This window comes from Anabrus simplex, chromosome 2, assembly GCF_040414725.1.
Source record: "Anabrus simplex isolate iqAnaSimp1 chromosome 2, ASM4041472v1, whole genome shotgun sequence".
NCBI lineage: Eukaryota > Metazoa > Arthropoda > Insecta > Orthoptera > Tettigoniidae > Anabrus > Anabrus simplex.
This window is the reverse complement of record NC_090266.1, coordinates 18,938,495-18,952,120: the sequence shown is the minus strand read 5'-3', so window position 1 is coordinate 18,952,120 and position 13,626 is coordinate 18,938,495.

Sequence of the window (13,626 nt, the reverse complement as noted above, 5' to 3'; positions counted from 1 at the left end):
CGCCCAGTCCATCCGCAGTAGGCTAAACAGCCAGAAAATTATCTGCTTTAGTAACAAAAATTAACATAATCACTCTAATAATTACCGTGATGGACTACTGTGACATTGTGCACATAGTTAACTCGTAAGCCACAAAACCCTTAGAAATTCTACTTTCGTATCATTTTCTGTGTGAAACTGAGTACATATATTTGTCCCCTACATAACCAACTGCCTATGCAAAACTTGCAAGTCATCGGGCGAGCTGGCCGTGCGGTTAGGGGCGCTTTCATCCAGGAGATAGTGAGTTCGAACCCCTCTTTTCCCGTGGTTTTCTGTTTGCACACCAGCCACAGCCGCTTCCTTACCACTCATAATCCTTTCCTATCCCATCGTCGCCATGAGCCCAATCTGTGTCGGTGCTAAGTAAGCAAAAGCCTGCAACTTCTTGGCCAGTGTCTACTGTACCACCGACATACACGTCGAGCTCCTCAATTTATGATTGTGACCATTACATTCCTAATTCACTTATCATCATTTTACGGATATGTATTTTGATTATATACTGAAAACTCAGGAGTGTCTGTTCACCTGGAACGTACCCATGATCGGGTATGGTACTAGATTGCTCAGGGTTTTTGATAGTATTCAACTACAGCGTTCAGTCTGCAAGCCTCTTTGAATTTACTAATCGCCGCCTCAATCTTATATTTGCAACAACTTCTGTGCCCTCATTTTTCTGTATCTCTTACCTTTACATCGTTGGAAACTGAATCTAACCACCGTCGTCTTGGTCTCCCTCTCACCTTCCATAACAGAGTCCATTATTCCCCTAGGTAACCTATCCTCCTCCATTGACCTCACATGACCCCACTACCGACGCCGGTTTATGGATACAGCTTCATATATCGAGTTCATTCCTAACTAAGGATTTATTTCCTCATTCCGAGTTCCCTCCAACCATTGTGTCCACTTGTTTTACCAGCAATAATTCCCGCTACCTTCATGTCTGTTACTTCTACCTTATGAATAAGATATCTATAGTCCACCCAGCTTTCCCTCACATAAAGCAGACCAATGTAAATGTAGCTGACTTTTGAAGGCACACTCCTCAACTGTAGACCTAGAGCAGGCTCGCCAGTAACTGCCTGGTCGGATGAAGATGTTCTTACACTAATCGACACTTACCTACATCTTCTATCATATGGGACCCGATAAATTGAATCACTTGTAAGAAAAGGTGTGATAGAGGATGGACTGCAAGCTGGTGTATGCATCTCCTGTGGCGAGGCAACGTAGAGTTACTGCAAACCTGAAATTTAAAGGCACCTTAATGCAGTAATCGACCAAGTCCCTGAATGAAAGTGAAAATAGAAAACTATAAACAGGTCCTCTAAATCAGAAGTTACTTTACATTTTATATTCGTGGTTCAAAAATATAAGTACACGCTACAAAAATTATTTAATTTAAAATGTTAAGGAAAATGAGGAGTGCGAATCTGTCTTGAGCCGAAATCGGGGAGAAAGGATACGTTTCCTGTCTCGACCACAAACGTTCTGAAACTTTGTGTCCTACACTAATTCAGACCGATACCGTTTTTTGTACTGCTCAGTGTGCGAGCAACTACGGGGTATTTAAATAGTCTATTATCATAGCTGTGCAGAGTTTCTTGGCTCATCATTTTTCCAGTCTGTACCCACACAGACAAGACAAATAAATAAACACACTGTCAATTCCCGCTCTTAGCTCGGTGTAGCCTTCAGAGAATGTTACGATCCTTCTTCTTTCCTAGCTTTTAGATTGGTACGATTTGAAACAGACCCTGAACAGCCACAAGACGTTGCCCGTGAGAAAGTCTCTTTGAATGATCGGCACCCGTGGAACAATTCCAAAAAACAATTCTAAATGTCTGCAAGTTACATTCTATTTCAAAACAATTAAGCCAAGAAGTGACTGTGAAAGGTTCAGTACAAATTTTTCGGAATAATTTTAATAACTAGGAGTAGATTTATCAAGCAGCTAATCATATAAATTACATTGTAACTTATTTTTAATTGAAAATTGTCTTTTTGTCATATGGCAATCTGCAGTGGCAGAACCAAATTTAAATTTAAATAAATGAAGAGATTTCGTCCAATTCTAAAGAAGACGTGATGTCCCGCTGCACTTCGTACATTCCTGCAGCTGTATGTCACTGCAGTAGTAGGTCAATGTATATTCCAGATCACTGCTGAGTCAGCACCCGAAGTCATTGACCCCTAGTAGTGGGGGTATGGCGGTTCTGACCCTGAGGTTATTGACTCCTAGTATAGAAGTAGTGCAATGGGGATTCGCGGAATTTTGCGTGAGGGAGCAAGCCTAACCCCATAGTCGCCATCCTGGAGGGGCCTAACCTCACTTTTATGCCCTTTCCGACGCCATCTTGGAGGGGCATAACCTCACACGGACTAGTTTTAGGGGCAGATGCCCTTCCCGACGCCATCTTGGAGAGGCTTAAATACACAGAACCTAGATTTGTGGTCAAATGCCCTTCCCGACGCCATCTTGCCAGATGCACTTCCCGACGCCATTTTGGAGGGGTCTAACCTGCACAGGGCCTAGTTTTATGGTCATATTCCCTTCCCGACCCCTTTTTTCTTGCCTGATGCCCTTCCCGACGCGATCTTGCCAGGTGCCCATCCCGAAGCCATCTTCGAGGGGCCTAACTACACAGGTTTCAGTTTTACGTCAGATGATCTTCCCGTTGCCATTTTGATTCCCCCACCAGAGGGTGCACATATGGCCGAAGCTAGCTTTTACGGACAGATACCCTTCCCGACGCCATTTTGGAGGGGCCTAACTACACCGTCGCTATCTCGGGCCCAGTTTTAAAGTCACATACCTTTCCCGTCACCACTTTTCGAGGGCTCTTTCTGTCGATTAGCATCGAGAGGTTTACTGAAGGCTTTACTTCTCCATCCGACAGACAAATAACTTGACGTTGCAACGGGAGTGAATCGAAATGCGGACTGGCTCAGGCGTTTAGAGTTGTTAGGTTACAGTACGACAAATGTCAAGGCTATACGTCTAGATGCGATGGACTACTTTGTTGTGCACCTGTGCCATAGAGGTCACTGCTGAGCTCGAATGCGTGTCCAGGAATCGAACCTGGGCCTCTAGACGTAGCAGCCCGTGGCTTTTAGTTAGGTACCACCGAGCATTCGCGTTAGAGGAGAAGCGGGAACCACTGAAATTGTGCCTTTCAGCGTTCAGTCTGCAAGCCTCTGAGAATTTACTAAACGTCGCCACCATCCTCGATTTGCAACTAGTGTTGTGGCCTCATAATAATAATAACAATAATAATAATAATAATAATAATAATAATAATAATAATAATAATAATAATAATAATAATAATAATAATAATAATAATAATAATAATAATTGTACCGGGAGGTACACCTTAACGCCGCGCATTCAAAATTAGCGCCTAAATGAACTCCTCTATTGGTAGAACAGTGAAACTTAAACTACACCAACTAGGAACTTTAATCAGAAGATGTCACCACTAAAATTTTGAATAATTTTGTTATTGTGAAGTTTCCAAAACTGACTGAATTTCTCCAAGTTTTTTTTTGCTATACAAACCAAAAGTTTGGACGTTTCTCCACAGATGACACTAACAAAAAACTATGATCATGCACCCTGGTGCAAAGTGAATGAACTTATAATTTAAAGAAGTTTTGTATTTCTAGGTTTTTGTAACTGATTGATGTTCATTTATTTTTGGGCCGGCAATATTTCCTTTTCCTTTCCGCCAGTTTTGAATATGGCCAATGAAAATTTTCTGTAATTAAATTTCAACCTATCACAGGCTTCTTGTTCGATTTTGAGTGTTACTTTTGAACTAAACCAATAAAATTGAGAGGGTGTGGCTAGTTTAGTCTTGAAAGATCTCGAACCTTCCCCGAGGGTTTATAAACTGCGGCTTTTCACGTTTCTTGGAAAATTGATCGACGTCTATCTGAGTGTGTGTGTTAAGCAGGAGGCGGGTGGCCTCTCTCGTCAGCAGCTAGAACATCTACAAGGTAATGGCCACATAACTTTAGTCTTTCTTGCTACCTCCGCAGTTTAATCCGAGGGAAAGGTCCGAATCTTTAACTATGTAACCTACTTTTCTAAAATGTAAACCATCTTTCGGCTAATGCAAAAACTTCGTAAACCCTTTAATTGTAAATCGGGGATAGTGAACTACTCTCTCTAGCTCCCCTTCATCTTGGTTCGAGGTGACTACTTTTTATAACTGTTTTCCATTCTGTAATGTGGTAATGTAATTTCTATACGAGTCACCTCAGCAGTTTAGGAATAGCCCCTGTTTCATCGGCCTAGAGACCTGTAGGTTTTAATTGTTCATTATCTTGGAACGCTGTGTACGCCTCCATTCCTTTTGGTTTTAGGCCAGTTATTTAACCTGTTCTGTTTTCATGAAGGCCCCGTAAGTTGGGTATTGAATACTCCTGCATAAAGTTATTTTCAAATTGTAAGTTGTGCCTTGAGAGGCGATTGATTGTAAATTGATGTTGCCTCGAATAGGCTTGGAAAACTGAGAGCATGTAGCTCTTTTTCAAAGTTTCATAACTGTAAGCAGTGCCTCTGGAAGGCCAGATATTGTATTTAGGGAGCAAGTGCTCTGTGAATTATGGGATTTCTGCTCTTGAATAAATTTGTGCTCTTTTGTAAATTTGAACTGGGAGCTCAAAAGTTGTAAAGCGAGGGGCTTGAAGCCCGGGACCTGTAGGATTCACTAATTTTGTATTTTCCTTGGCTTTTTTCATGATTGCCATTGTACCTTATATATTATTGTGTTCACTCAGTGAAATATTGTTAAGTTCGAAGTTCTAAAAGAAAAATATAACCTTTTACAATTTTAATTCAATTCTTGATATTGTAGATAGACCCATTCACCCCGGCACCTTCTTTAACCTCTTTCTGTTCCACGGGAACCCCGTTACAACAACAACAATAATAATAATAATAATAATAATAATAATAATAATAAATCCACAGCCTGTTTCCAATCATTCGACAGTGTCAGGGATGGAATGAATGAAGTCCTCATCTAGTGGCGAGGAGATATGATGTGTTCTATGAACTTTTATTTTCACTGCATGAATCGTAAGTTCTTTATGAATCCGTCTACATCTGTCTGCATGATAACCATAATCGTTGAGGTGTTAATTCCGTATGGTCGTGAGGTTGGCTAGCCAGCTTGAAACCCCATGTCGGCAGCCGTAAAGACAGTTTTACGTGGTTTTCCATTTTCACACCAGGCAAATACTGGGGCTGTATGTTAATTATGACTACAACCGCTTCCTTCACATTCCTAAGCCTTTGCTGTAGGCTTCGGATAATACCTGTCTTTGTCGGGAATCGAACCCGTAAACAGCATCTTCTGCCATAGTAAAGAATTAGTCTGTTAAACAATTATTGCAATTTTTAACGTAATTGAATGCGATTTAACAATATTATCCCTGACCTGACCGGAAATCTAGCGACACTGCTCAGCTGGAAGGTGTTCCCGGGAATCGAACCCAGACGTCTAATGGTAGCAGACCGAGGCCTTAAGTTAGGTGACATTCCAGCATTTGCCCAGAGGAGAAGTGGGAAATCCATTTCGCGGATAGCTGAGGTGCGGATCGAACCTACCTCTACTCAGAAATATCCCTGACCTGACCGGGAATCGAACCCGGCCACGAACTATCCAATGTAGGATGTGTAGTCTACGAACTAGCCTTAGATGCAGGTAACCTGGCTTGGAAACGAACCCAGGCCACGAACTTGTCCTCAGCACTGCTCAGCTCGAAGGCGTGTCGAGGATTCGAACCCGTGCCTCTAAAGGTGGCACGCACAAACAAAAAATTATTTGCATATTAGTGTCCTTGTAAGTGCGAGCGAGAGCACGCCTCTAACACTAACGAAACATGAACAATCCTCTTATTATACCTTTTAACATCTAAGTATAAATTATGCTACGATGAGGTAAGTAATTAAAATACGAAAGAAATGCGATCGAAGTGTACGCGCAGAATTAAAACACGTACATATAAGCTGTTACGTAGTCCAATGCATGTGCTATGTGATGTGTTTATCATTCGTACCATCTTCATCATCATTTCATCCTCATCACAACGCACAGGTCGCCTACGGGCGTCAAATCAAAAGACCTGCACCTGGCGAGCCGAACTTGTCCTCGGACACTCCCGGCACTAAAAGCCACCCGCCATTTCATTTACCGCGTTTATCAATCGCAAATAGGAGCAAATCAATCTCAATAGGATGTGGAAAACCGTACAATTATTTTTATTGCACTCCACTGTGGTTGTTGTGAGTGGCTGCCATCCCCGGACGTTCGATTCTCGGCTCTGTCACGAAATTTGAAAAAGTATGTTGGATGGAGACGTAATGCCTGTTGTTGCTGAAATACTCGTCCTCTTCCACAGCGGTATCCCCCTGACTTACCCCCCCCCCTCAATCTTACGTTCCTTAAGGTGGTAGACGTTTGATTCCTCGCTAAGACTGAGGGGGTGACTATGTACTGTATACAAGATGATGTGTGTCAATGTTTTTAAAAACTAAGCTTAAGTTTCATACATGTGTCATACCGTTAGCTATCTGCATGTAGGTGAAGGGAATGATCTAAGTACAAGATTTTACTGTCCGCTGATTGGTGACGTAAAGCCTTGTGCTGACCTGTTGTAGCCTATCATTCGATCCGCCTCTACGAGGCACCCCCACTGTCGGCAGCCCTGAACATGGCTTTCCGTGGTTTCCTAGTTTCACACCAGGCATACGTTAGGGCTGTACCTTAATTAATATCACGCCCGCTTCCTTCACTCCTAGCCCTTTCCTATCCCATCGTCGCCATAATACTTCTTTGTGTCGGTGCGACGTAAAGCAATTTCAAAACAATAGTAATAATGGCATGTAGCCTCCAGAGAGGCCAGGTGCAGGTCGCGTCGTGATGAGGATAAAATTATTATGAAGACGACATTTACGCTCAGCCCCCATGTCAGCAAAATTAACCAATAATGGTTAAAATTACCGACAGTGCCTGGAATCGAACTCAGGACCCCTGTAACCAAAGGCCATCACGACAGTCCTGAATATGGTTTTCCAGGTTTCCCATTTTCACACTAGGCATATGTTGGGGCTGTACCTTAATTAAGGCCACGGCCAGTTCTATGCGTTCCGAAATTGAGAGCTCTCACGGTCGTAAGAGGTGAGTAAAGGAGACATCCATGCGCTCTCAACCTGTGAACACTCACGGTATCCCTCGCCTGTCGTAAGAGGTGACTGAAGAGGTGCATCTATGAGCTCTCAACTTATGACTACGCGCGGTATCCCCCGCCTGTCGTATGAGGCAACTAAAAGGGGCACCACTTGGTACAAAAGTAAGTTGATAACAAAATTTATTAAATATATATATAATTCGCTGGGGCCATCAAGGACCACGTTAAGTCTTGTTGCATTTGACACTGAACTTGGCCTTCTTTAGAGCCCAAATTTCCCTCATTCTTTGTGAGTGGGCCTGCTTACGCTCCTCTGTCCAAGGGGCACCGTGTCTTCTCTTCGGTTGCTCGTCTCGGTTTAGCCCGTTCGTCAATACTTTCTTGCGGAAGAGATCTCTGTTAAGGGCGTCTTCAGCTGAGATATGTAGCATTTGCAAGTCTTCTTTGGTATTTCTAAACCAGGGAATTGTGGTTTTGGGGTTTGAATCAAAGAAGTGAAAGATTTCCTTAGTTAACTTTCTTCCGTCCATTCTCTTCAAATGACCGTAAAATCGTGCCCGTCTTTTTCTGATTGTGTCGGTAATTTTCTTTATTTTGCTGTAGACTTCCTTGTTGGATCTCTTTTGATGGATTCCATTTCTGTACTTTGATCCCAAGATTCCTCTCACAATTTTGCGTTCTCTTTTCTCCAGTTCTTCAAGGAGTCCTTTGTTGGCATTTAGAGACAGGGTTTCGGCTGCATATAGAACTACTGACTTCAGAACTGGTTCATAGTGACGTATCTTGGTGTTTTGGGAAAGGCATTTTTTGTTGTAGATTGTGCGGGATGTTTGGTAGGCTATTTCCAGTTTGCGTACTCGCTCCGGAAGTGCTTCTTTGTCCAGTCCATTTTTCATGATGATCTCACCCAGGTATTTGAATTTGTCTACTCGGGTGATGTCCCCGTATTTTGTATGTTAGTCATTACTTCTGTTCTCTCAAACGATATCTGTAAACCAGTTTGTTCTGCAATTTCCTTTAAAATTTCAACTTGAGCTCTAGCGGTTTCTATGTCGTTTGAGAGAACAGCAATATCATCGGCAAATGCTAAGCAGTCTGTTGCGATCCCCTTAGATTTGGTTCCTATTCTCAATGGACTGTAGTTGGTTTCCTGTAATCTCACCCGCCAGGTTCTGATGATCTTTTCAAGAACACAGTTGAAGAGTATCGGGGATAGCCCATCAACTTGTCGGACTCCTGTTTTGATGTCAAAGGAATGCGAGAGATATCCGTGGAACTTCACCTTGGATTTTGTATCGGTCAGAGTGGCTCTAATTAATGCCAGTAGTTTCAAATCAACTCCAAATACATTTCAGATGTTTAGCAGGATTTCCCGGTCAATGGAGTCGTACGCTTTCTTAAAGTGCACAAAGACAGACACATACGGTACTGCTTGGACCTTAGTGTACAATATCTGATGATCGTTTTGAGATTTTGGATCTGTTCAGCTGTTGAGCGACCTTTTCTGAACCCTCCTTGGTATTCACCTATTTGATGTTCGACTTGTGCTTCCAAACGCTCCAGGATGGCAAGTGATAGAATTTTGTAAGTCACGGGTAGCAAAGATATTCCTCTGTAGTTGTTGATGTTCTTCATGCTGCCTTTTTTGTGTAACATTTTCGCTCAAAGCATAGAGATGGTGGTTTATAGCCAGTGAGTTTGCGTTTGAAGGCTCTGTAGTACTCTCTGCTTTCATTCTTCCTAAAGTTTTGTTCTATATTTTCAATGAGAGATGTTTCGTACTTACGTTTCTCAGTTCTGAACACCCTAGCTGCTTGGACACGTTGGGTTTTGAAGGTTTCCCAATCATCTTCTGATTTCGTAGAGTAGTACTGTTTCCACACATTGAGTCTTTCTTGGAGGACTGATTCGCAGGTACTATTCAACCAGGCATGCTTTTTGCTTCTCTTGATTTCTGCAACGTCTTTGGCGGCCTCAGCAAGGAGAATTTTGGCGTTGTTAAAGTCACAGTCATTTGGTCTAGATTTCTCCTGGAACTCTTCGGCCCTTTGCCGAAGTTTATCATTGTCGAAGCGTGTGATCTGTTTGGTTGTCTTCCTTGTGTTTGCGGGAATTGGTTCGAATTTGTTAAGAGACATATAATGATCTGAGGCCACATTGAAGCCTTTCTTTGACTTGACATTCATAATCTCAGGGCTGTTTCTCCTGGAGATTGCAACATGATCAATTTGGAACTCTCCGAGAGCTTGGACAGGAGAACGCCAAGTCATGTGCTTTCTGGGTAGATGGTGAAAGTGGGTCGACATGACCTGCAGGTTGTGATTTTCACAAATGGACACAAGTCTTTTGCCGTTGGAATAGGTTCTTTTGTGAGCAGGGTAATTTCCTATAACTTTCTTGTACTTCTGTTCACGACCTAGTTGGGCATTGAAGTCACCCAAAAGAAGCTTGACATGGTGTTTGGTGATTTTGTTTAATTTTTCATCCAGTAGGTCCCAGAAATTATCAACTTCGTCTGGATCGGACTTGTTCTTATCGTTTGTAGGAGCATGTGCGTTAACTAGGGCGTAGGTTTTGTTCGCGCATTTAATTGTGAGTATAGACAATCTGTCATTCACAGGTTCGAAATTTGCAACCGATTTAAGGATCTTGGTTCTAACAGCAAACGCGGATCCAAGCATCACAGCTCCATTGAGGATTCCTCTTTGCGCTTTGCTCTTGAAAAATCGGTAGCCTTCGGATTCAAAAATCTCTTCATCTGGGTACCTTGTTTCCTGTAGGGCCATTATGGATATCTGATTTTCGTGAAGAGCTTTGGTGAGGGTTTTCAGCTTGCCAGTTTGTGTAAGTGAATTTATGTTGAAAGTTGCTAGAAAGGTTTTTAGATTTTGGCCTGAGTTTTTGACTCTTCGGGGTACACCGAGACGCTCCGACACGTCTCTTGCATGATGTAGAGTCTCCCCCAGAATCCGAACGAGACTCGTGCGCCGTGGCGTTCACGACGAGGGATTTATCCGAAGATTTACCCCCTGGAGTATGTTTCTTGAAATGTTGTACCATCATGCTTTTCGACTTGACTTTGCTTTGGACGGGTACCCATCCCTTTACAACTAGGGTTGTTAGCCCTAGAGGTTGCCTCAAGATGTTTTCTGCCTTCTGGTCATTTACCAGTCTTCGCCGTAACCCTGGCAAGGGACCAGGTTTTTTTCACGGTGGTGTTTTATTCCCCTACTACCCTCTGACTGCGCTGGCGTCAGAGCCAGCGAGCTTCCCCAATTCTAATGGGACGCGCCCGATGGAGGTAACCGGTAAATCCCCACACGGGTAAATATTATTATTATTTTTTGATAATTTTTTTGTGAATTTTGTTTTCTTTTTGAGATATTATCTTTATTTTGTAAAAAGAAGACACTCAATGTCAGGGCCACAGCGCTGTATGGAAAAGCTTCACTGATTTTTTTTTTGCTGTAACCACTTCGCAGAAATGTCGGGGGCATACATATTTATCTTTTCAAGGTATGTCGTAAGATACCACTAAAAGGTGCACCCATGGGCACTTAAGCAAGCTCACAGTATCCTCTGCCTGTCGTGCGAGGCGGCTAAAAGGGGTACCCATGAGCCACAACTTGAGAGTACTCACAGTAACAACTGTCTGTTGCAAGAGGTGACTAAAAGGGACACCCATGGGTTCATAACTTGTGAACACTCACGGCATCCCTTGTCTGTTTTAAGAGGTGACTAAAAGGGAGGGGCAACCAGTGGCTCTTAACTTGTGAGATGGGAGCTGGTATCCCCTGCCTGTCGTAAGAGCCGACTGAAAGGGGCACCCATGGGCTCTTAAACATACACACAGTATTCTCTGCCTGTTATCAGATTCAGCTAAAATTGCCACCCGTAGGAACACACTCGCGGTAAGCCCTGCCTGTTGTAATAGGTGACTAAAATGGAGGGGCACCCAGGAGCTCTTAACTTGTGAGCTGGGAGCTGGTATACCCTGCCTGTCGTAACAGACGCCTAAAAGGGCACTCATGGGCTCTAAAAGAAGCTTACGTCGTTGATATTTTAATAGACTAATAATAGTCCTCCTCTGCGAACCATGTGACCTTGCCCCGTGTCCCAATGATGCAGATAGCCGAGCGGCAGGTGCAACTATATCGGATGGGTATCTGTTGAGAGACCAGACTAACGAATGGTTCATCGAAAGGGGAGTAGCAGCCTTTCGGTAGTTGCAAGGGCGGCAGTCTAGATGATTGACTGATCCGGCCTTGTAATAATACTCAGCATGGCTTAGCTGTGCTGATACTGCTACACGACTGATAGCAACGGGAAACTACAGCCGTAACTAACTCCCGAGGACATGCAGCTCTCTCTGTATGAATGATGTATTGATGATGGCTTCCTCCCGGGTAAAATATTCCGGAGGTAAACTAGTCCCCCATTCGGATCTCCGGGTGGGGACTACACGAGAGGGGGCGATCATCAGGAAGATGGATACTGACATTCTGCGAGTCGGAGCGTGGAATGTTAGAAGTTTGAATCGTTGTGGTAGGTTAGAGAATCTGAAAAGGGAGATGGATAGGCTAAAGTTAGATGTAGTTGGTATAAGTGAAGTACGTTGGCAGGAAGAACAGGATTTTTGGTCAGACGACTACCGAATTATCAACACAAAATCAAACAGGGGAAATGCAGGAGTTGGTTTAATAATGAATAAGAAAATATGGCAGCGGGTAAGCTACTACGACCAGCATAGTGAAAGAATTATTGTCGTCAAGATAGACACCAAACCAATGCCCACCACAACAGTGCAGGACTATATGCCTACTAGTTCAGAGGATGATGAGGAAATCGAAAGAATATACCAGGAGATAGAAGATCTAATACAATATGTAAATGGTGACGAGAATCTAATTGTGATGGGAGAATGGAATCCAGTGGTAGGCCAAGGAAGAGAAGGTAGTAGAGTAGGAGAATTTGGATTGGGACAAAGGAGCGAAAGAGGAAGTCGGCTGGTTGAATTCTGCACTGATCCTAATTTAGTCCTTGCCAATACTTGGTTCAAACACCACAAACGACGGCTGTACACGTGGACGAGACCTGGAGACCCTGGAAGGTATCAAATAGACTTCATTATGATTAGGCAGAGATTCAGAAACCAGGTGTTGGATTGCAAAACTTTCCCAGGAGCAGACGTGGACACTGACCACAACTTGTTGGTCATGAAATGCCATCTGAAGCTGAAAAATTTGAAGAAAGGAAAGAATGCAAAAAGATGGGATCTAGACAAGTTGAAAGAAAAGAGTGTGAGGGATTGTTTCAAGGAACATGTTGCACAAGGACTAAATGAAAAGGCTGAAGGAAACACTATACAGGAAGAGTGCATAGTCATGAAAAATGAAGTCAGTAGGGCTGCTGAAGAAATGTTAGGAAGGAAGAAAAGATCAACTAAGAATCAGTGGATAACTCAGGAGATACTAGACTTGACTGATGAACGACGAAATTTAAAAATGCTAGAAATGATGAGGACAGAAAAGAATACAGGCCATTAAAGAATCAAGTGGATAGAATGTGCAAGGTATCTAAGGAAGAACGACTGAAGGAGAAGTGCAAGGATGTCGAAGGCTGTATGGTCCTGGGAAAGGTAGATGCTGCATACAGGAAAATCAAGGAAACCTTTGGAGAAAGGAAATCTAGGTGTATGAATATTAAGAGCTCAGATGGAAAGCCACTTCTATGGAAAGAAGACAAAGCAGAAAGATGGCAGGAGCATATCCAACAATTTTATCAAGGTAAAGATGTAGATAATTTGGTTCTGGAACATGAAGAGACTGATGATGCTGATGAAATGGGAGACCCAATTTTGAGGTTAGAGTTTGACAGAGCTGTGAGTGACCTCAATAGGAACAAGGCACCTGGAATTGATGACATTCCCTCTGAATTACTGACTACCTTAAGAGAAACCAGCATGGCAAAGTTATTTCATTTAGTGTGCAAGATGTATGAGACAGGAGAAGTCCCATCCGATTTTCGGAAGAGTGTTTTTTTACCTATCCCCAAGACAGCCGGTGCTGACAGGTGTGAAAACTACCCCACCATTAGTTTAGTATCTCATGACTGCAAAATTTTAACACGTATTATTTACAGAAGAATGGAAAAACAAGTTGAAGCTGAGTTGGGAGAAGATCAATTTGGCTTCAGAAGAATTTTAGGAACACGTGAAGCAATCTTAACTTTACGTCTGATCTTAGAGGATCTAATCAAAAAGGACGAGCCCACTTACATGGCATTCGTAGATCTAGAAAAGGCATTCGATAACGTTGATTGGACCAAGCTATTTATGATTCTGAAGATGATAGTGATCAGATACCGAGAACGAAGAAT